General features: G+C 34.9%; 1 long non-coding RNA gene across 6 annotated transcripts in view; it reads right to left on the bottom strand.

Moving 5' to 3' along the window:
* The window catches only part of LOC147579786 (uncharacterized), a 494,570-nt gene that overhangs the window by 369,201 nt on the left and 101,271 nt on the right, over nt 1-24,098 (bottom strand). For 5 of the 6 annotated variants that reach the window (XR_015252118.1, XR_015252116.1, XR_015252114.1 and 2 more), the window contains exon 3: nt 11,302-11,413. The exons of the other annotated variant lie outside the window; for it this stretch is intronic. This is a non-coding gene — a long non-coding RNA (uncharacterized LOC147579786). The remainder of the gene's footprint in view (nt 1-11,301; nt 11,414-24,098) is intronic. 6 annotated transcript variants of the gene reach the window in all.

The raw sequence follows: 24,098 nt of genomic DNA on the forward strand, positions 1-24,098 counted from the left end.
GGGGCAGAGAGAGAGGGAGTCACAGAATCTAAAGCAGGATCCAGGCTCTGAGCTGTCAGCACAGAGTCCGACGTGGGGCTTGAACCCATGGACCCAGAGATCATGACCTGAGCCAAAGTCGGATGCTTAACCACTGAGCAACCAAGGCACCCCTCACCTTCAAATTAAACATCAGAGAGGGCTGATTTTTGTGGCTAGTGAAGATGAGGCTAAGAAGCCATATTCAAGGCTAAGCAGCCTCAGGGCACCTGGGTGGCTCAGTTGGTTAAGCGACTGCCTTTGGCTCAGGTCATGATCTCCTGGTTGGTGACTTCGAGCCCCAGGAGGTTGCTTGGGATCCTTTGTCAGCACAGAGCCTGGTCGGGATCCTCTGTCCTCCTCTTTCTCTCTGCCCCTACCCCCATCAAAAATAAATAAGAAACATTAAAAAAACTTATTGAGTTTTCTTTTAAAAAAGAAAAAAGAACAGCAGCCTCCATGATGGTCACAGAGCTCATACTTGATATTTTAAAGGTAAAGGATAAATGAGTACCAGCTGGAATTACTTTTTTTTCCTTAAGAGTTTATTTACCTAAATCACTTTGATACTCCATTTATAATCAAATTATTAAATGGTTGAATATATAACATTTAGTTATTTTTTATTTTAATCATATAATAAATATAAAGATATCTTAAATTTACTCCCGGCAAGTAAGATAAGAAGGAACACATCAAATGATGACCAATCTGTACTTATATTTGCAACTAACAATGCCATATCACACACTTTGAAATATAGTGTTTATATATGCTAAATATGCTGCGTATATGGAATCCAAATAAGTAAACTTGAAGCAAATATGACACTTCAGTCATCTGTGAATCCAACTGTAATTTTTGGTCTGACAATTTTTTTTAAAGAATTTTTTTAAGCTTATTTATTTGAGAAAGCAAACATGAGCAGGGGAGGGGCAGAGAGACAGAGGAAGAGAGAGAATCAGAAGCAAGCTCCGGGCACTGTCAGTGCAGAGCCCTATGTAGGGCTCTGTCTCATGAACCCTGAGATCACCACCTGAACCAAAATCAGGAGTGTGTAGCTTAACTGACTGAGCCAATCAGGTGCCCCAAACTTCTGCATCTTCAAGGGAATTTGGTTTTAATAATTACATTTTGAGATTTAACTGGAAATTTTCATATAATTTTTAAATTTAATACTGGCCTCTCTGATTATTTAATTTTCATCTTATGTTTCTGTTATTGTATCAAGTAGAAGATTTCAACCATCCAAGCAAAAGCTTTGTTATTAAAGTGAATTATCATGTGCTTGGAAAAGAGCCAGTGACATTTACATACTGAAATTTTAAATTGTGACACAACAGTTCATGAAATCATTTTTTTTTAAGGATGTATTTCAACAACTTTAGGCTTCATTGAACCATATTTGAAAAAAATAATTTCACAGATACACAATTATGATTTTAGTCACGTTTGTATTTGAAACAATTTAAGAAACATTGACACGCATACCAGTAATTATGAATAGCTTTAAAAATGAGCACTTTTCCTAAAAAACTATGTGCATATAAAAAACCTACCACAAATCTCTCTCAGATTTTTAGTAATATGATTACTAAAGGAGAAATTTTTGTGAGAATGTCAACATTCTGGAAATTAATTTTTTTCTCAAAATAATAAAATATTTGGATTTTGAAATAAAATATGATGTAAAATGTTTAAGTCTAAATAGGAAGATCTTAAAATGAAATTTGTAAAATTCCAATATATCAGTTCATGGAGAAAAGAAATACTGTCATCAAGTACAATATTGCAAACGAAGAAAAATAAATTTTCAAGAAAACAGGAAATTATGGAAAATGTTGATGTGGTGAAATCTATTTGATACCATAGGAAAATGAATGTGTCATCAATTTGATATTTATTGCCAATCTGCTTTGAAAGATATGCTTTTTCTATTATTTTGTTTTTCTGGCTAAAAAGCAGAAACTAAATCGCAGGTAAAGGTTTAGCTTTCTATTTCCCATTATAATTGAAAAACCTTCTTGAATATGTAAGATCTGGCTATAATAAACTATTCATGTTGAAGTTTTTAAAAATATATTAATAATACTGAACTTGTACAATACAGATTTTTATTTAGTCATAAAATGTTTTAAAAACCATAAATGTCAGGGGCGCCTGGGTGGCTCGGTCGGTTGAGCATCCGACTTCGGCTCAGGTCATGATCTCACAGTTTGTGGGTTTGAGCCCCGCGTCAGGCTCTGTGCTGACCACTTGCTCGGAGCCTGGAACCTGCTTCAGATTCTGCCCCTCCCTTACTCATGCTTTGTCTCACTCTGTTTCTCAAAAATAAATAAATGTAAAAAAAAAAAAAAATTAAAAAAACCCATTAAGTGTTATTAAACATAAAATTAATGTATCCATTTTTGCAATTGCAGAATACAACTATACATAATTGCTCACATTTTTAAAAAATAGTTTGAAATCCATAGAAGTGTCTGTAGCATCCTTAACTATAAGGTTGGAAAGCTAAGAGGGGCAACGGTGACATTCTGGGTATTAAAGGGCTAGATTGGTAATAGGATCTTGTCAATGATATGCATGTTTCTTTCAGATAATTTTACAATTACAATAACATTGGAAACAACATAAATATAAAATCATTGGGGTTTAGGCTTTCCTATGGACATCTACCGTGATCACCTACTTTTACTTCTGAAGAGTTTTAATGATATGAAATTCAGAGCAAAGAACAATGTTCTGTCTTTCAATGTAAGGACACAACTTACGTGTGTGTGTGTTTTCTAGTGTCATATGTGTAGTCTTTGTGAGTGTGTCATAGTTAATAACAACTGTATTTTAAATTAAGTATAGAGATTCAAATATTAGAAGCAAATGCACTAAGATTTAGGTAATGCTCATCTAAGCTTAATTTTCTTTATATTTCTTTTTAAAAAAAAATGTCAACGAAGAGCATGTCTTTTATAATGAGAATGAATTCTTTTTATATGAAATGTATGCTACGATCCTAACCGATTTAACAGAAATCCCTGGTATCTGCCTAGCTTGAAAAAAAAAACAAACATGTGAGTTTGCTTCTTTTTATATAATTTTACCTAGCTAAGATACCCTCCCTCCATCTTGTAATAGCAAAGAAATGGAGAACACACGCCGGCTCTTAATGATTTTAATCTCAAACTGACAAACGGAATCTATCGGCCTGTACTCGTGGACACTGCCTGGGAAATTTGGAAGCCCAAGAAGCAAACACAGATCTTCCTCAACTAATAAGGACTTACGTCCTGACAAACCCGTTTTAAGTTGAAAATGCAATAAATACGCCAAACCTATTGGACAGCATGGCTTAGGCTAGCCTACCTTAAACGTGATCAAAACACGTATTAGCCTACAGTTAAGAAAAATCATCCAACAAAGCCCATTTTAGAATAAAGTGTTGGATGTCTCAGATTGTATTTATTGAATACAGTACTGGAAGTGAAAAGCAGAATGGTCCTATGGGTGCACAGTGGATGTAAGTGTATTGTATGTCATGATCCCGTGGCTGACTGCAAGCTGTGGCTTGCTGGTATTTCCTGGCAATGTAAGAGTATTGTGCTGCATATCACTAGCCCCAGACCAGCATAAAACTCCAAAATTCAAAGCACAGCTTATACCGAACATGTGCGGCTTTCACACCATTGTGAAGTTGAAAACCCACAAGTTGAGTCCTCATAAGTCAGGGACTGTAAATATTTGCTAATGTTAATTATCCCTGCTACAGATGGCTAGTTTTTCTATCTATACCTTATGGACTTAAGGTGACAAGCTTTCAATGGTGTTTAGTTTTCTAGATTATTCCTCTTACATTGTTAAATCTGATCCTTATTTAACCATGATGGTCATCTTTGTGTATCAATTTGGCTAAGATATGGTGCCCAGCTATTTGGTGAGACGCCCGTCTAGATGTTGCTGTGATGTGGTTGTTTTTAGATGAGCGTAACATTTCAATCAGTAGACCTTGAGTAAAGCATATTGCTCTCCATAATATACGTGGGCCTTATCCAATCAGTAGAAAGTCTGAAGAAAAAATAAGACTGAAGTCCTATGGAAGAGGAACAAATTCTACTTGCCAGACTGCCTTAGACTCAACGTTTCAAGTTCAGATGAACTCAACTCTTTCTGGAGCCAAGTCTCTCTCTCACCCTCTCTCGTTATTTATATTTATGTATGTTATTTATTTATAATTATATAGAACAAAATACATATGTAATATCAGAAAGTAGCAAGTACTGAATTTGCTATGTACCAAATCCGAAATTCTGACATAGAGGAAAATACTTGAAATTATAACTTTCAAAAATCCAAGATAAATAGCACCCCAATAATTTGCCACTAAAGACAAAAAAAAATGTTTCCATAGGCATCATCTGTGAAGGGATTCGTTCTTCTCTCCTATCGCAGCTCCAATCATCTTCTATTCATAATTTGTTTCCTTACAAAATTGAAAGAAAACAAAGAAATAAAACTGAAGAGTATTTTATTCCATGCAACGCTTAGTTTGTAGTTTTCCATTACAGATATGATTACCTATCTGTAAAAAAGGGACCCACATTGGTAAAGTGTCTTGTGAGGTTTGGCAACTTTGTTGTATCTTTCCCTATTTTGGTTTATCTTTCCTATTTCCTATAATATATGTCGTATTTTTCCTGGCTATGCACTTAACAGGCTTCCCAGGTTTAATTTGTGTCCAGTGGGAGCACTATGTTTGCTTGGTTTTGAGGTTGACACTTCTCTTTGGATACTTACCATATGTTTTTACAATATATATTATACCATGTTCCTGTTTTCTCAGTGCATATTTTTATATGTGGGGGTTAACTAGAGCAAAATGAACAGATTAAATTATACTTCAGTCATAGTCTGGCTTAATTTTCACTTGAATTCATTTCAAACTAAATGTTTCATCCCCATTCATCTTTATGCATTCAACTGTATCCCATGGATGTTTGCCATTTAAACACCTGGTAGTTTTCCCCTCCTGGCAGATTCTTGGACTTGTCCTAGATTTTCTAGTGCTTTGGTAGAATTAAGGACATTATTTTTCTCAAAGGTGAGGAGGGTTTGGGGGGAAATTTAATGTAACTTATTTCCTTGCCAAAGATATGTTATGGGTTTGAGAGGTAAATTTCATAGCTACAACTTTCCCTCCAGGGTTCCATACTTGTTATGAATGTAAATCTTTACAGTGAATTTGTGAGGGCTTAGAAGGTGGAAACAGCATGGAGTCATTGCCAGAAAGCACCAATAAATAGCAGTGTTTCAATGTCTGTCTATTTTTTTTTTTTAAATTTTTTTTTTTTCAACGTTTATTTATTTTTGGGACAGAGAGAGACAGAGCATGAACGGGCGAGGGGCAGAGAGAGAGGGAGACACAGAATCGGAAACAGGCTCCAGGCTCTGAGCCATCAGCCCAGAGCCCGACGCGGGGCTCGAACTCACGGACCGCGAGATCGTGACCTGGCTGAAGTCGGACGCTTAACCGACTGCGCCACCCAGGCGCCCCTCAATGTCTGTCTATTAACTAAGAAGTTCAGAAGACTCAAAAATATAATCATAACACAACATCAACACTACATCTAACTTCCGTTGCGCATTCACTGAATGCATGGTTTAACAACTAAAGACTCATGAGTTTTAACCGTATTTTAGTTTCTCAAAATGTGAGAGCATCATGTTATTTTTGCCCTTCCCCTCAATGTCCATTTCTATCTGCCCATGCTATACTTTAGCAAAATTGTTTTGTATTGTTTTATCAATTCTCCCAATAAATCCTACTGCAGTTTAAATGATAGATTATGATCAACAATAATGGAACAAACCTGCCAGCACTCTCTCTCTACCTCCAGTAGCTGGCATGCCCTACATTGTAACAGAGCAGAATTCCCTATTCAAGGTAGCCTTGACCTCCATATAGATTAGTTCATTCTGGGCAAAATTTTACACCAAACAGAGAAAGACAAGAGCAAATTACAACAGGTTCTTCAAACGGTTCCTGCAACCACAAATGTAATATGTTTGGTGTGGGAAGCATTGTTAATGATGCATACATTTTCCCAACCACATGCACACATTGATCAAGGCCACTGTCGGTAACAGTGTGTATATGTGTGTGTATGCTGGGTATAAAACTCAATATTTAATTATTAAGTATCAAAAAAATTGTCCTAATTAAAGAAATATGCACTTGGGGAGGTCAAGGGTACACTCTTTTCTATGTGAGGTGACCTAACCCGAAAAAGATAACACAACTTTGCAAAGCACTAAAAGAGAGTCTAAGCTGTTCCACAGTTCCATGAAATCAACTTAATTCAGTGAGATAAAGAACTCATGAACTGTGAGATCATGACCTGAGCCAAAGTTGTACAGTTAACCCACTGAGCCACCCAGGTGCTTCTGAGTTACCTGATATTTTAAGTCAATTTATTTAAGTAACTCTTGGGATTGATCATTATAAAATTATATTTATAAATGTAGTTTTACCTGTAAAATAAGTTTGAAAGCTATTTTTCCTCTTGCTTACCATTTTGTATAGTATTCAGCAGGAAAACATATTTTCCACATTACTCTGAAAACCTTTGTTTTTCTATATGAAGAGCAGAGTGATATCAATAAAGCCTATTAAATGGGGATGGTTCTAACTCTTATGTTAGTGGGTTTTGTTACCTTTGCTTTGGTGAAGGTTGGCTGCTGAGTTGCAGGTAAACAAAAGAAAAGTCACAACAAATAACACAATTAGAATAGGCTGGATGTATAATGGAACTCAACTCACCCATGCCTTGTTTGTAAACTCAGATATAAACTTTAAATTCAATGCTCCTTTAAACATACCAGAAAGCATGTTTAGATAGCTTAAAAGATCAGGCTTAATTAAATCTGATATGTAGGAGACAAAGCACTGATAATTTTATTTTTTATTTATTTTTTATTTTAGAGAGAGACAGAGAGAGAGCATGTATGAGGGAGAGAGGCAAGGGGAGAGAGAGAGAGGGAAAGAAAGAGACAGGGAGAGAAAGAGAGAATCTCAAGCAGGCTCCGTGGTTCAGAGCGGAGCCCAACACTGGGTTCCATCCCACGACCCTGGGATCATGACCTGGGCCAAATCAAGAGTTGGTGGCTCAGCTGACTGAGCCACCCAGACACCCACAAACACTTCTAATTTTAAATAAGCTATCACAAGAAGGATTTGGCACTCTAAGGTAAAACTGGACGTTCTCAATCTTATTTCCATAATTAGGTGCATTTATGTTTGTGCAGATACACAATTCTGTAAATATTCAGTGATTCTATAAAAAAAAATCCTGAAAATATTCCTGTTTTCTTTCTCTCTGCCCTATAAATCATAGTATCGTATTAACATGAAATAAAAGATCACGATAGTACAATTTCTCTGAGAAAGACTTTAAGTTCACATCCGACATACAGTGATTTTGTTTGGAGAAACCTCTGGAAAAGGAAATAAAGAAGAGCTGTGGAACATTGGGACGACGGTCACACCCTAGGGTAGGTCTGACGCTGAGTGAGGAAGAGAGGGAAAGAGAGATGTGAAATTCTAGTGGATGGCGAACTAAGGAAGGTGTGGCAAGGCCATCAAGGAGTTCTTGACCTACGGGGCCATCTGAGGTATATTAGGTGTTTCAGGAACAAGCTTGCCATAATATTCTTGGCTTGCTCAGTCACTAGCTTGGAGCCCATGACAATGTAGGTTCTGTTCAACAGGCCAATGAGTTTCTGTTCAATGCAGTAAGCAGTTGGAGCCTTTCTCCATGATATTACCTCTAGTTGAAAGCCCGGATGCAAATGTCATAGTTGCCACAAATGCAGATCGTTCTAGAAAATACTCTCAAGCCTTGGCTCTCTTATGTGACAAAGTAGGATTAACATTTTAGAGGAAGAGTAAAGATGCACAGGATGGAAGAAATTCCAGAGCATGACAGAGCACACGAAATAATGTCACAATATGTAAGTGCTAATGTGGGGCTCGGCATGGGGGTCAGCCTCACAGTCTTCCTCTCCCGTGTAGGAGAAATTAACCCAGACCCACAAGGATGTTAACTGAAAGTTCTCTTCATTTTGAAGCATGGGGGTCGCTAACATGGTTGATCTAATCAAATATCAGTGTTATTCCTCGGGGAGAAAATAAAAGGATAAAAATAAATGCTTAGTGATTGAATTTTACTCCTCATACATGCATATCATCTCCATTCAGAGTTGGAAAATACAGTTTTGAAATCCAGTCGTGCACACTTCTACACTGATGTTTTAAATAAATAAACGTCTTTTGGCATTGTGTTGTTAAGAGCAGCAAACTTCACAGTGGGTACAGTATGTATTACTAAAATAAAGATAAGCTAACTAAATTAAACTCTATTACAAAAATGCTTAATACTAATGAATAATGCAGAGCCCTGGAAAAAGCGTCCTTTGATATTTCCTTATAATATTTGCCTTCCTGTTTTAAAGAAACAATAACATGAAGCTACCAACCCATGAGAAATTGATCTTCAGTACTTTAATGTAATTAGGTCTTAATTCCCCCTGTAGTTTCTCTGGATCTGCTTAAGTTTTGTAACCAATTCAAAGCAGTGTTTTAATTATTACAACATGTAACTTAATGGGAGTTCTTTAGTATCTCAGTGCAAACACCTAACAAATCCCTTCCACCCCCATCCTTCTGATGTCTGTATTTAATTTTCAACTTTCCACAAACCAGGCATGCATTTGCCGCAGAGCAATGAAGTAAGATAATCACTGTTACGTATTAACACACATCCTGGGCCTGCCATTTTATGTCTTGGGAGAAAGAAAGAAAATCTTCCTGTGTAGACCTTGGAGGTGGCAGCCACTAGCCATCCACTGAGGATATCTGATCTACTCCTGCAGCACATTCCCCTGTTTTCATTCCACATGATATTCTATTTTATTTCAGTTGGTCATAATGAGAAAATTCAGCACTTAGAGCCCAAGTGTTTTACAAACAGAGAACCAGATCCTGTGATTCTTTCAGATGAACAAGCTGTCTTCTGTGTTTGGTTCAGGTACTTCCCAAAGTGTCGTAATTCCTTTGGGTCATGAGGGTGTGATAAATTACAGCTACACATTAAGTGGTAAGGTAGGAACAGAAGAGAAAAAAAAAAAAAAAAAGGAGAGTCTCCAAATGGGCACATAAACTCATTTGCAAATAAAGGAAGATTTAACTCATTTTTCTCTCTCAATAGATCGTCTCTTGTTAGGCTAAATGCAGTCTTTTGTTTTCTCCTTTAAAAAAAAAAAATTGTGAGTACAGATTCAGCTAACTACAATGTCTGTCCCAAAGGTGACATAGTCATTAGGAACTGGCAACGGATTCGAATGATTCGAATAATCTTTGTAAGTCAGTATTTTGTTTTGTTTTATTTTAGGGATTTGTTGCTGTTGTTGCTAGGAAAAAAAAAAGCTTCTAAGAGAACTAGATTAAAATATATGTTTCACTAGAACTAGTGTCTCTAGTGAGTCTAGTCTTATGTTAACATTAGCTGATCAGCATTTTCTAAACCCCAATTCCCAAAGACATAACTTCATGTCTTTTTGTCTGCTTATTTTTTTAATGAAAGAAATAGCCAAATAAATGCATTTGGAATTACTAAAAGAAGTGCACAAACTATAGTTGAGAAAAAGAGTAACTAAATCGTGCACATAGTTGCATTTGTTTCGACCAAAGCAGATAGGGAAGGCCCTGAGCTCAGTTATAAAGTAGGTAACATATGCCCTCAGAGGCCTTCATTCTGACCCATCCAGATATCCAACTGCCAGACTCTCCACACGTGACTGCAGACTAACCTCTTTGATATGGTTTCTATCTTCTCCCTTACCTAGTCCTCCAGATGACATTTTCTACTTTTTCACAGCCCTTAAAAAGGAAAAGAAACTACTTCAAAATAAGATGTGAATTTTACTGATAATCAGTGGAACCTATCTTGGAGGTATTAGGGTGGCAACTTCTGGAGATATGCATTCAACTCAAAGGAAAGATAGAGAAATCATAAAATTCCAGGACGAGTACTAGCCAGCACTTAGCCTTTTGGGAAAATAAAAGGAAATATATATTTGTAAAGAACTTCCAATGAGCCAAACAACATTCATCCAATTATCACAGAAGTTTCAGAAAGTAGATCTCATGTTTTATATATGGAAAATGAAACACAGAAAGATGCCGGCTTAAATTATCAATAAAAGCTTTCAAAGTGCTGCACATTTTCCAATAACTCAACTTTAAATCCATCATGTACTGAAGCAGGAACATGTAATTTCTGGTACCGGATCATGAATTGGTGCCTCCAACCACATAAAGACCTACTCTACCATTTATATTTTTTTCTCCATTTTTATTATTTTCATCTAATTCCTCCTCTATTTTTCTAAACTTCTCCAATTAAGTTATTTTCCCACTTCCTCTTTGATAGTACTTTCTCAGATGCTTACATATATTGATTAATTTCACTTTTTCTTCCCTTTTACATAGTACAGAAATTATTAATTTGGGATCCTAAAAGCCCTGAAATGTACGTATACATTTGGAGAGGTAGGGAATCAATTCCAATCTTCTATTAGGTCCTCAAAGGGATCCTTGACCAGAAAAGTTTCCAAAACTCTGGGTAGAAGTGGCTCTTCATCCAACATGGCACTGAGATCCTTGAGTGTTCTTGAGAACTATTGTTTTTTTTTTTTTTTTATTTTGACTCTAATACAAACTGTGAAAGTCCAGTAAAACTCTAGGGCTAGACATTGTGACATATGTTCAGATTATTTGCATGCGAAAAAAAAAGTGCTTCGGGTGTTAGCTGCTGGTACACAGAACTGTCAAATGGCATCCCAAGATGTCCATTCTCAAATCCTCTTCTGCATAATTTCTGTGATGGAATTTTGCAGATATAATTCAAGTCTCAAATAAACTGACTTTAAATATGGAGATTATTTGAGAGAGATGGATGTAATCACACAAGCCCTTTAAGAGCAGAGATTTCTCCGGCTGGTAGTAAAAAGGAACCTGAGAGATTTGAAAAGTAAGAAGTAACGACATAAAAGAAATTCTCTGTTGCTGATATCAGATGGAGAAGGCCATATGGCTGGGACCTGGGAGTGGTGTGGAGGAGCCAATGGAGTGGTCCCTGGTTGTTAGCCAGCAAGATAGTAGGGACCATCATCTATTACCATAGGGAAGCAAATCCTGTCAAAAACCAGAGGGAGCTTAGAAATACATCTGACCTTAGTCAGGACTCCACATGGGTGCTCAGTTGGCTGACACCTTGACTTCAAGTCTATAAGACACTCAGTAGGGGACCCAGTTAAAATCTGATGGAATTCTGACCCAACAAATCTGTAAGATAATGTTTTTTTTTTTCATTTTAAGGCACTAAATTTATGGTAATTTGTGACATAGCAATTGTAAACTCATACATTTGCTAACAGACCTTTTCTCTATGTATCTTATCTATCTATCTATCTATCTATCTATCTATCTATCTATCTATCATTTATTTTTATGGACTCAGGATACCCATTTACCTAAATTTAACAAATTCAAAACTGCAAACATCTTAGTGATTTCTCACTCTAGTAGGAAATTTTCTCTCAGCCAAAAATAAAATAAGATAAAAGAAAGAAAGGTGAATTATTATGTTTGTCATTTCCTACATAAAACCTACATCAAATTGGGGGCAAAAAAAAGTCCGTTTCATTACCCTAAAGAATGAACAATGATATTTAAAGTTATAGGAAAGAGATGACCAGTATAATTTCACTATTTGTTAAATAACTTCTAGTATCTTTTTATGTGTTTACATTGCTTTATATGTTCCCTTTGCTTACATTCCCTTTATGTAAATTTGTTCTGAATCAAATGAATTGAAGAGACCTAATGGTTTTTTTTGTTTTAATTTTTTAACGTGTATTCATTTTTGAGAGAAAGAGAGACAGAGCACAGGTGGGGGAGGGGCAGAGAGAGAGGGAGAGAATCTGAAGCAAGCCCCAGGCTCTGACCTGTCAGCACAGAGCCTAATGCGGGGCTCCAACCCACAGACCACGAGATCATGACCTAAGCCAAAGTCAGACACTCAACCAACTGAACCACCCAGCTGCCCCAGAAGAGACTTAATGTTCAAGTAACATAAGAATAAGTTTGGTTATTTCCTGTAAATATAGATTTCCAAACACTTTCAAAGGAAAATTATGACTCAGTTTTCTGGGGTAAATTAAAAAAATCTCTATTTATTCACACCATTCCAAGTGGTTTTATGGCCATACATATTTGGGAAACTCTACCTTAGAACAATTGCAAATTTATTGGAAAACCTGACCTGCTTATCTATAACATGTGACATTAAAAGGAAAAAAAAAATGTCTATGCCCAGGAAAAATGTCTATTCCCATCTTGTGGTGAGGAAAGAATAGAAGCATTAAAATATATGTAAATACACCATGTCACATACAGTAAATTAAGAACATAGCCAATGGGAATGAGCATTGGAATCCACTGGAGAAAACCTTTACCACAGACCATTGTGGTCAGAGAAGATCTACTTTGCTCAACGAACCAGAAACCAGATTGTTTCAAAAGCATGAAACCAAGAAATTCTAAAGTGCATTCACCAAAACACGGTTCCAGATAGCTTCCAGCTAGCACAGAGCATAACTGCAAAAAAATGGAGCTTGCTTTCCATGTGTACTTTTTGTGTTTGGCATTCTTTGCATATTTTGTGCCTCACACTCTTTCTGTTCTAACTTTCTGGGGCATTCAACAATCCTTCTCAAAACCTTGCTATCAGGAAACTTGCCCAGTATTCTTAAATGCTTCTGTATAATTTTACTTTACATTTTACTGTAACGTTTTAAATCATCTGTTAATTCAGACAGGATTTGCAGAACTAGTTACACATATAGAGATAGTCTAATATTTCGGGAATGAATTTTAAAGGGATTTTCTTTCACATCTATAAATAATTTCACAGAAAAGCATTTATATAAGCCCTGCCAAGCTTAATGTCATTTCACAAATAAGCTCTAGCTCTTGATTTGGCTATTTTTAGAGCTCCTGAACATTCTATCAGTCGATACACATTTATTGTAAAACCCTCAATAATTAACTTATATCAGTTACCTTTGGATAACCCCGAAAAAATATATAATATATTTCTATCAAGATAAATATCCAGCTGTTTACTTTGTATTTATTTTAGCATAAAGCATCATTTTGATGCTTAGAATTCCTTAGTTTTTTTACATCATTGTTGATGTTTAGTAATAAAAACACGTACGTGTTTATGCATTTAAAAGATGTGTATTGTTAAGTACAGATGCCCCAAAACTCCAGGAAAAATCTGCCTAAAATATTCAGGAGAGGCTTGACCATTTCTACTTTGCAGCAGTCGATGTGTATTTTTACCCTTGTTTTATAGATGAAGAAAATTATGTTCAAAAGAGTTAGTGGGGTGCCTGGGTGGCTCAGTCTGTTGAGCTTCCAACTCTTGATTTGGCTCAGGTTATGATCCCAGGGTCGTGGGATCAAGCCCCACATCGGGTTCTGTACTGAGCGTGGAGCCTGCTTCAGATTCTTTCCCTCTCCCTCTGTCCCTCAAGTCTGCTTGCACTCTCTTTCTTTGAAATAAAAGAAAAATAAATAAAAATGGTAAGTAATTTTCTCTAAATCACAATGCTAATAATTGAGAGAATTAGAGGTCAAATAAAATCAATCTCATGCAGAAATCACGTTTTTTTTTTTTTTTCTCTACCACAATAACCCCAGGAAAGAGTCAAAGCCCTGGTTGTAAATGCAGGTATACACAGCACATTTCTAAGTAATAAGTGTTAGTCGAACAAACACAAAAAATGAATAGCTGACATTCCTTTATACACACACACACACACACACACACACACACACACACACACACACACATTTAAATACAAAAATGCACTTGTGAACTTTTTAAATACAAAGATATTTCAGGGCAATGATAGCTGGTGGCATCCTAACTCAGGTTTTTGTAGTCACATAATAGTCTTTTGACAATATTCACTCAGACATGCAAAGCTACCCAGGTTGTGCAAATGCATCGCAAGACAACAAACCTAATACCAGGGAACACCTTTAACCTTTCTTATCAGTGGAACTAAATTTTATTTTTAACAATGCCCACCAGGGGGTGCTGGCACATTGACACTGGATAGCAAAAAACATTGGCTATACTGTCAGGTCAAATAAAATACTAGCAATTAACCGTCTTTGACTGAATCTATTACTGTGGATAACTCTAGAGAATAGAAGTTATTCACACTTATTGGCTCAGAATTATAGTCCTACCTTTTTTTTTTTTTAAGAATTGTAAAGCCCACTGAAGTTTTTTGTATTTTAATCGTATTTTTTATAAACGTACCTGGGCTCTAAAAGTGGGTTTGAATGAAATAATTTTGGCACAAAATGCTTTTTAGCAAGAGTAGTTGTTAACATAGACATGGTTTATATCTATGCAGCTATTAAATATCACAAAACAGTTGTGTGTTAAATTATCTAAATAAAATGTATATATAAACCCCTACTGAAGATATTTGGAAACTGAATTCTCCTGTTCTTTAGCAATTTACAAAGTAAAGATATAGAACTTATTTTTAATAAAACACTAAAAAACATATGAAATACTATTTTATGCCATATCTTGGTAACTATTTAACATATAGTTGAATCATTCTGTTCAAAGAAAATGGTCAGCTCAGTAAAATACTATGTTCAACAAGTGGTTAGGTATTTTTAATGCAAAACTATTTCAAAATGAACTGAATTTTATTGGGAGGAGATGCATTTTGGTGGTAGAAGTTGGACACAGATTTAGATCAGAAGTAGAAATAATCTCCCTCCTCGCTTCATCAGAGATGCTTTTACCAATGGAATTCAAATCATTCAACCAGGAGGAAAATCTATATTCTTCCATCTGTGGGTAAAAGCTATTTGGCTGTAATGTCTCCTTATTCATCTGCAGTTCGGTTCAGTTGATCTGGGGCTAAGTACACTCCAAAGCCGGGCCCTTGATTCTAACCTCAATCTTCCCAAACAGAGGAGAAGCGTTCTTTGTTACAAGGTCCTTGAATAGTTGTGCTCTCCATCTAAATAGTTGTACTTGACTGAAAATAGGTGAGAACTGACAGCACCTGTGTCAATTCAGAACATCATTAGGTTCTTAAGAGAGGAAGTGAGGAGGAATGTATAGGAGGATGTTTTTTTTGTTTCATAATGTCGGATTCAAGTGGCTATAGGACTGTGTCCAAATGTGTATGGAATTAGATCGTCTTCAATTCCACTCTGGATTTATCATTCATCAACGTATCTCAGCTCTCCTCAAGCCTACCTATGTGTCCAGCCTACCTTGCCACCTTCCATCCAAAAGTGTATTAACCTTTTTATCATTAGTCTTATTACCTTCATTTATTCACAATGGTCTTTCAAGTTTAAAGAGTTCCTCAACATACTAATAATCAAGCATTTAATGAGGACATTTGCATTCACTCAGTTCGGATCCTTCAAAATTTCATAGACTAATCACATAGTTTACCCTTCATTTTTCCAGATGAGTCATATGAAATATTCAACCCTATTATCATATGCAAATTCCTTGATTCTATTGATGCAGTAATCAATCAACAAATATGTATCAGGTGACTGCCGTGCCAGTAACATTACATCAGGAGTTTCAGGGCATAGAAGAAATGGTTCTGCTTCCTAGCCTTTCCCTGCCCCACTCCTTCCTTGCTCCAAAGGTTTTTGGTGCAAGCCCCATCCAATTACTGAGCCAACCACAATAAAGACTGGCAGTGGATTATCAAATCTTATCCTCACCAGCAGGTAGGATTTAGAATCAATCTTACTGTTATATTCAGTATGGCAGGGATGAGTTCCAACCCTGCCTTGGTTTTAGTCTGTCACCAGTGTCAGTATCCACTTTCTGCTTCATAAAATACACGCTAATTTTCCACATGATTTCCCAAACTCTACACTCTGGTTTTTCTCTTACTTCATGAGCTACTTCTTTTCAATCTTCTTTGTTTTACCATTTTCTTCTGCTTTCCCTGTAAATATCAGAAAGCTTGAAGGATTGAGACAAGACCCCTTATCTTTACCATACACCAGTCCATGAATCAACTCCGGGAGAGATTTCTGAAACAGGAAGCTTCGATTTACCGGACCACAAAAATCACTACTGCCTATAGACTTCTGTCACCATGAACCTCATGTTCATTCTGGAACCCACAATATATTGTACTTTGTGTTGGGGACTATTTATTGATCATCCTTTTTCAAAAAAGTGACCTCTAAAGCTGTAATTTTTCTCTAGCTCAGTTCCAGTCTCCATTATTTCCCTCTCCTCTGGTTCTTATCCTGGTATTAAGGTCAAGTGTACATTTAAAAAATATTTTCATGAATAACTGAAGTTCAACAAACTGCACATACTGAAACTATACCATTCGATTAATTTGACATACGCATACAGCCATGAAACCATCACTGATATCAAAATAATGAGTTTTTGTCACCTCCAAAAGTTTCCTTTTTTATACTACTCTTATAAAGATTGCAATCTAATATGAATGAAAGTATGGCATACTATGAGAGACAGCACTGTGCCGTGATCAGTAACAGTAAACACTGATAGAGATGATAACTGGTATAGGAATTCAGAGGAGGGAGATATTATCATGGGAAAGATCACTGGAAATGGCTTCAATCACTACCTAGTTCATATGTTTTCTTACAGTTTTTCTCTTTACATTTTATTTGATTATCGGCATTAATAATTATCTTGCATTTTCTTCAGGCATTGATATAAACTATGCACGGAATTCTATATTGGGACTCTTCCGGGCTTTACATAAGGATACAGTGTCTTCTTCTTGGGCTACTAATTCTTCCTCATGCCAAATAATCTTGCGCTTTATATTCCAGATGTAATCACACTATAAAATCACTTAAGTTAGAAAAGATCTTGGATTCCCCTCTTGTGAACTCCAAGTTACCATCTTTTCTTTTCCATCATTACTGCAAATACACGAAGGTAAGTTTTTATGTCTTCTATTTAGATTAGTGGTTCAAACAGGTTTTAAGTATAAGGATTGTTTTCTTTATTTTCTGAACTGCCATCTTAGGCATGACTCCTTAAGTTGCCAGCCACAGAAATGATTTCTTGACTCATGCAACCTAAACGTCCAATGTTCGTTTGACGTCTGGTGATGTTAGATGTGTAAGCTCTGATTGAGGTCATTATTCATTGGTGCTTTTCTCAAAATTCTTATGTGAGCTTATTTTTATGTCTCTTACAACCATTTTGTGCTTATGTAAGTGATTTTTGAATCACCATGCAGGTCTTTTTTTCAACTGTATTCTTTCTGAATTCCAAATCTATATGCTGTTGTAGGTAGGTATTTCTTCCCCCATATCTTAAGCTTCCTTTACTTGATCCTTTGTCGTAGCTGCACACTGGAGCAGTATCTTCATGGAATTTTCATGATAACACTTAAATTCCATCTCTTGATAACACTTTGTCCATTCTACTGTCACTATGATTTTGATTATTTTTACTTTCCTTTACAAATCATAACTGCTGCTTATCTCCTATGGTTGAGATCTTCTGATATCCTCCAATCTTTCTTAAAACTTTTTTTTTCCCCCAGCAAAATACAGCTTGACTTTCAAGCTTAGAAATTTCAATCTGCATCTCACTTTTACAGACGAGCTACAAAATATTTTATATGACCAATTTGAGCTTTAGTTTTGGGGAAAAGAACCATGTGCTATAGCAGATAATATATAAATACTTCTTTGTAACATTTACTTTAATAAGAATAGAAGAAATGTGATTGTAATTACATTTTTATCCTATGTCAACCCAATAGATTTAAATTGATTAGAGGTAAAAAGATAGAGAGATGACAGATAGATGATAGATAGATACACTATATATATATATATATATATATATATATATATATATATATATATATATATATATATATAATGTAAGTCACTTTAATGTACATGAGAATACATATAACAAAAATTCTTAACCAAACAATAAAAATCTTAAAAGGAGATCCAAATGTTATATTGGGTAGACCTTCAAGCTGATTAATGTTGCCAAATTCCCATTTCTGAGACTCATCACAAATATCCATATTGGCAAGAAGTATACCTCACTCAGAACTTCAAGGCTTTAGAAATTGAAAAATAGTTTCTCCTCATAAAAAATGCTGAGGAACTTCTGGAAAAAGTCTAAAGTGCAGTGCTATGGAAAATGCAAGTGATACAGAATCTGAAATCCTGTATTTGAAACTTCATTTTAATGCTTACTGCTTAACCTTGGACAAATTATTTGCTTGCTCAGATGGAAAGTTAACAATAAGGTGGATTCAAATTCACTTTATTACTTACATGTTATGTGACTTGGATAAGTTATTTTTCTTCTCTGAACCTTGTTTCCTGTACGCATAAAATACTAATGCAAACACTTAAATTCAGAACTATTATGTAAATGAATAAAATTTTACAAAGCTTTAAGCATGATGTCTCTCACATAATGCGGCATATATATATATATACATACACATATATATATGTTATATAGGAACATATATATATATATGTATATATATATATATGTATATATATATATACATATATATATATAAGTTTCTGAATCAAATTCATTGCGATTTTAAAGGAAGTAATCATTAAATCCTCAGTGGATCAGATAACTCATATTGAAGAGTTTGCCAAACTCAAGTGCTAGTTTTATCATGGGAAAGACTGACAATCACTACTGTCAGTACTAGAACGACCCCTGTAGTATAAATAGGGATATAGAGTTGAAAAAAAATATTTACCTAGGGATATGGAAATTAGAGTTATATATATACACATATATACATATGTGTGTGTGTGTGTGTGTGTGTGTGTGTGTGTGTGTGTATATATATATATATATATACCATATTTATATCATTATAGCCCATAAACTCTCTCTGAGTACTGATAAGTATCAGTAAGGCATCCACTATGACTGACATCTGACAACTGTCAATGGGCCCCAATCACTGAAGGACCTTCCTAAACGTGACCACTGCCTGAGAAAGAGGCCTATCCAGTCTCTGCTCACTCAGTTCCCAGCTGTCCTCTTTCGATGCTAATTAACTCCCAGCCGAAAACTGCCTGCCCAAGCTTCTAGAGAGTTTTTCTGGGCCAGTTGACTTTTTTCTTTCTGACTCCTTAGTTTAAAATTCTTCCTTCTTGATTTTTGTGTTTTTGAAATATAAAGAAGATTGCATGTTTTATTGTATACAGGAAAAAAAGAAAACAGTGGCTCTTGCTGATATGGTAAGCTCTTACCGTTTACTATATGCTAACTTCTATGTTTTCTTCCCACATGTGTTTGAAATGTTCTGGGATACGGGATTATAGGAGATGCCATGTAATTAGGAGGCAGCGAGAATACCCTGCCTTTACAGTTGCCAGTAATGCAAGTTAATGCCATCTTGTGAGATGATCTAGTATAGTCTTTGTCAGCACTTTCGCTAAAAATCCCAATTTTTAGTCATTTATAACATCAACAAAGAGGACTTCAGAGGGAGTAACACCATCTGTTGTTGTTAAGAGTGACATTGCCCAAGGTTAGGCCAGACATGCAGAAACCCTTTCATCTTCAGGATCTCTTGCTTCTCTCTGTTTACCATGAACTTGTCTACTTGAGTTGATGAAAAGTATGCAAAGATCAATTTGGAATAAATCCAAACTAGTGAAAATGTTGTGAATCAGCTGAGGGAAGTAATGATTTATCAACTCTTGTTCTCTTTCTTCTGGAATGTGATAACATCATGTATACTAAGAATTTATCATTGTAATTCCCAAACCTGTAAAGGTCTTATCTACCCTGAGAAAAACTCCTACAGTTACAATGCCTTTATTCATGTTCTGAAATAACTAATCCCTAAGAAGACAGCCCACAATTCAGAGACTGGGACAAATTCAAAGAAACTGAATCTTAAATTTAGAAAAAAACATCTATCTAGCACATAAAGAAGAAAGTAGAAATAATACACCAGCAACCATAGAGTCAGATCAATATATTACGCACAAAAGAAACCATTAAATAGTAAGGTACAAATATCATGCGAGCTTCAACTATCATTTTGTAATCTTGGAAGATAGCGTTACCAGAAAAAGCAGCTAAATCAACTCATTAGGATACAACCAGCAACTATTGCTGTTATTACTAATAGCATTGCGTGTATCTCGGAAGAAGCTTTAAAGTTCATTAATTTTCGCATTTTTCTTCCAAACTTTGGAAAGTTACTATGAAGATCTATATAACTACAATAAACAAATATTTAAATGACTTTAAAAAATAACATCCTCACTTGGAAATCTATTGGGGCAACTCTGAAGCACTGAAAGTATAGATTCTTGTCACCATACGCCTTTTTCCCTTCTCTCTTCATTTTTAGTTTTTATTGCCTTTTTCCATGGTCCTGCCCTCAATGCTTATTATTCCTCCCACACATTTTGTCATTTTTTTATGTGACTGTTCCTCAGATGTGTCAGTGACATCTAGTGATAACAACTAACATCAAGGCTAAAGTTGTTATTAATTCCTGTCCTAATAAACAAAAGGTGACTTTTTAAAAGAAAGACCATTCATTGTTTTGAGAATCCTAGCATACAATCTAGCAAATGACTGTCAGAATAATAATTTACAGTTATCTGGTGCCTTAAAATTTACAAAGTGCTTGTCCACACATAATGTCATCTGATCTTTGCCACAACCTATTGAGAGAAGTTGAAATCAAAGTGACTTGCTGCAGTCATATAATTAAGACATTTGACAAGTTTTAAGTAAAAACTTAAATTTAGAAATTTGAATTTAAATCCAATACACACACACACACACACACACACACATATATATATGTATATATATATTTTATAAAAGGTCACTAAACTCAGTTTGTATCCTGTGGAAATTTTCTTCAATCATAAAGCATCATTCATTTAGTACTAGCAAATATTTTCATTGGAGCAGAAAGAGTAAAGATTCATCCTAAATTAATAAAAAATAACATTGCAAATGAAAATGTAAGACATTTATTTATTTAGGAGGAGATCAGAAAGGCTATCTTGTGATATGTTTTCCATCAAGAAAAACAACTTGACCTTAACTGTAGTTCTAAGGTGAAAGCCCCTGGGAAATTTTATAAATTGTTTTGCTTTATTTCACTGTTAATATTTGTGATTTAAATATTAACTCATGTTTTCTTTTGATATTAACAAGATGTAGATTGTGCTTAAATACACAACTATTTCAGTCTTTTTGATATAATTGGTAAAAATACCAAAATATGTCAAATAACTTTAAAAACAGATACACATCTACATTAAAAAAATTATCTATATATCTAAATGTGCACACACACACACACACACACACACACACACACACACATAGGCATGCACATTTATATTTCAGTTCCTATTTATTCCCATCAATTCTTCCCTTAGGTGAATACTCATTTCTCATTTACATCTTACAGTTTATTTAAGCCTATATAAGGATATTTGACTATAAACTCCTCAACATGGCGAAATTCTTATTTTGTACATTCTCACGTATCAATCAAGATAATTGTACTTATTTCATATTATTATAGATATAACTTCTCATTCTTTATAATAGCCTAATATTCCATTACATAGATTTATTTAACTGAACTGCTATTAAGGGATATTTTTTTCAAAAAGTTTTTGCTCTTACAAACAAGGTTATGATAATTCCCCTGTAAAAACATTTACATTCCTATCTGGGTGAATAAATCTGTATCACAAATTCCCATAAGTGGTTTGCTTGGTCAATAGAGTATATGCATTTGTAAATATGATACTCATAAGCTGCACTGCATGGGGACTGTATACATTAATCTTCCCCACAGTAACACATAAGGATGCTTATTTCCTCATAATTTCACTAACAAAATTGATTTTTAATTCTTGGACTTTGCCAGTCTGATGTCGAAAATGTTCTTAGTGCTCTTTTTATAATGAAAGAACCTGATGATATTTAAATATGGTTAAAAGTCTTTTGAGTTCACTATTCTGTGAACGCTATACTTTTTCCCATTTTTTCTATTTAGTACGTAGTATTTTTCTTAACAATTTCTAAATACTTCTTATGTATTAGGGAGTTTTTAACAAATTGCAAATATTATTACCCCTTCTCATTTTTTAAATTATGTATACATTAGCTTTATTTGCCAAGTATTAGATTTTTTACTTTATGTAGAAAAAAATTATTAACCGTATCTTTCATGATCAAGTTTTCTTTTTTTCTAAATGTTTATTTACTTTTAAGAGAGGAGGTGGGGGGGGGGGACAGAGAGAGAGGGAGACACAGAATCCAAAACAGACTTCAGGCTCTGAGCTGTCAGCACGGAGCCGGACACGGGGCTCAAACCCATGGACCAGGAGATCACGACATGAGCTGAAGTCGGACGCTTAACTGACTGAGCCACCCAGGCGTCCCTTTTATGACCAAGTTTTGAGAACTAGAAAGACTTTATATATATATATATATATATATATATATATATATATATATATATTTATATTTATATATATTTATATCTATATATATATTTATATCTATATTTATATATATTTATATATATATTTATATCTATAGGTATATATATGTACATATATATGTACATATATACGTATATATGTACATATGTATACATATATATGTATATATATGTACGTATATACGTATATATGTACATATATGTACATATATACGTATATATGTACATATATGTATATATATGTACATATATATAAATTAATTTTCATGTTTTTCCTGATATTTGTATGATTTCATTTATACGTTTAAATATTTGATCCTGGGGCGCCTGGGTGGCGCAGTCGGTTAAGCGTCCGACTTCAGCCAGGTCACGATCTCGCGGTCCGGGAGTTCGAGCCCCGCGTCAGGCTCTGGGCTGATGGCTCAGAGCCTGGAGCCTGTTTCCGATTCTGTGTCTCCCTCTCTCTCTGCCCCTCCCCCATTCATGCTCTGTCTCTCTCTGTCCCAAAAATAAATAAATGTTGAAAAAAAAATTAAATATTTGATCCATTTGGGAACTTACACTGCACATTGTACAACACAAATCTAACTTCCTATTTTTTTTTTCCACATGGCTGCCAGGCAACTTTAAATGTTACTGAATTCTGCCTTTCATCAATGATTTCTGAGTTCTCCTTTTTAATATTCTATATTGTTCGATATTATCAATTTTAGGCTTTCTTGCTTTGTTTAATTGTTCTACTAACACAGAAAAGAAAAATTATTTTAATAATGAAAATTGTTTCATATATTTTAATATCATATTGGGCACAGGGCATCATCAAATTGCCTGGAAATTCATTTATTTATTTTTTAATTTGATAATTTTTTTTTAATCTTAATGGAGCTTGAGATTTATGAAATCATTGGAAAGTAGGTAAAGAAAGTTCCCATATGGCCTATAACCAATTTCTACTGTTATTCACATCCTCACATTACTGTGAAACATTGCTCACAATTAATGAACCTATAGTGATCCATTATTATTATTACTAAAGTCTATACTTTATTTAGATTTCCTCAGTTTCCCCTATTTTTCTTTTCCAGGACCCCATTTAGGATATCATATTATAATTATTAGTCATGTCTCCCTAATTTCCTCTTGGTGGTGAGTGGTTTTTATACTTTTCTTGTTTTTGATGGCCTTGACTGTTTTGAGGCTATTTTAGTATCTATGTCCCTCAGTCAGGATTAGTCTAATGTTTGTCTGATTATTAGACTGGGGTAATATGTTTTGTGGAGGGAGAACAAAGAGATAAAGTAGAATTCTCTTCATCATATTATATCGAGTACATACTATTAGCATAATTAACCACTGTTGATGTTAACCCTGATCACCTGGCTTCAGGTAGT

The sequence above is a fragment of the Puma concolor genome, chromosome B3 (assembly GCF_028749965.1).
Source record: "Puma concolor isolate L17-30 chromosome B3, mPumCon1.1.hap2, whole genome shotgun sequence".
In the NCBI taxonomy this organism is placed as follows: Eukaryota; Metazoa; Chordata; class Mammalia; order Carnivora; family Felidae; genus Puma; species Puma concolor.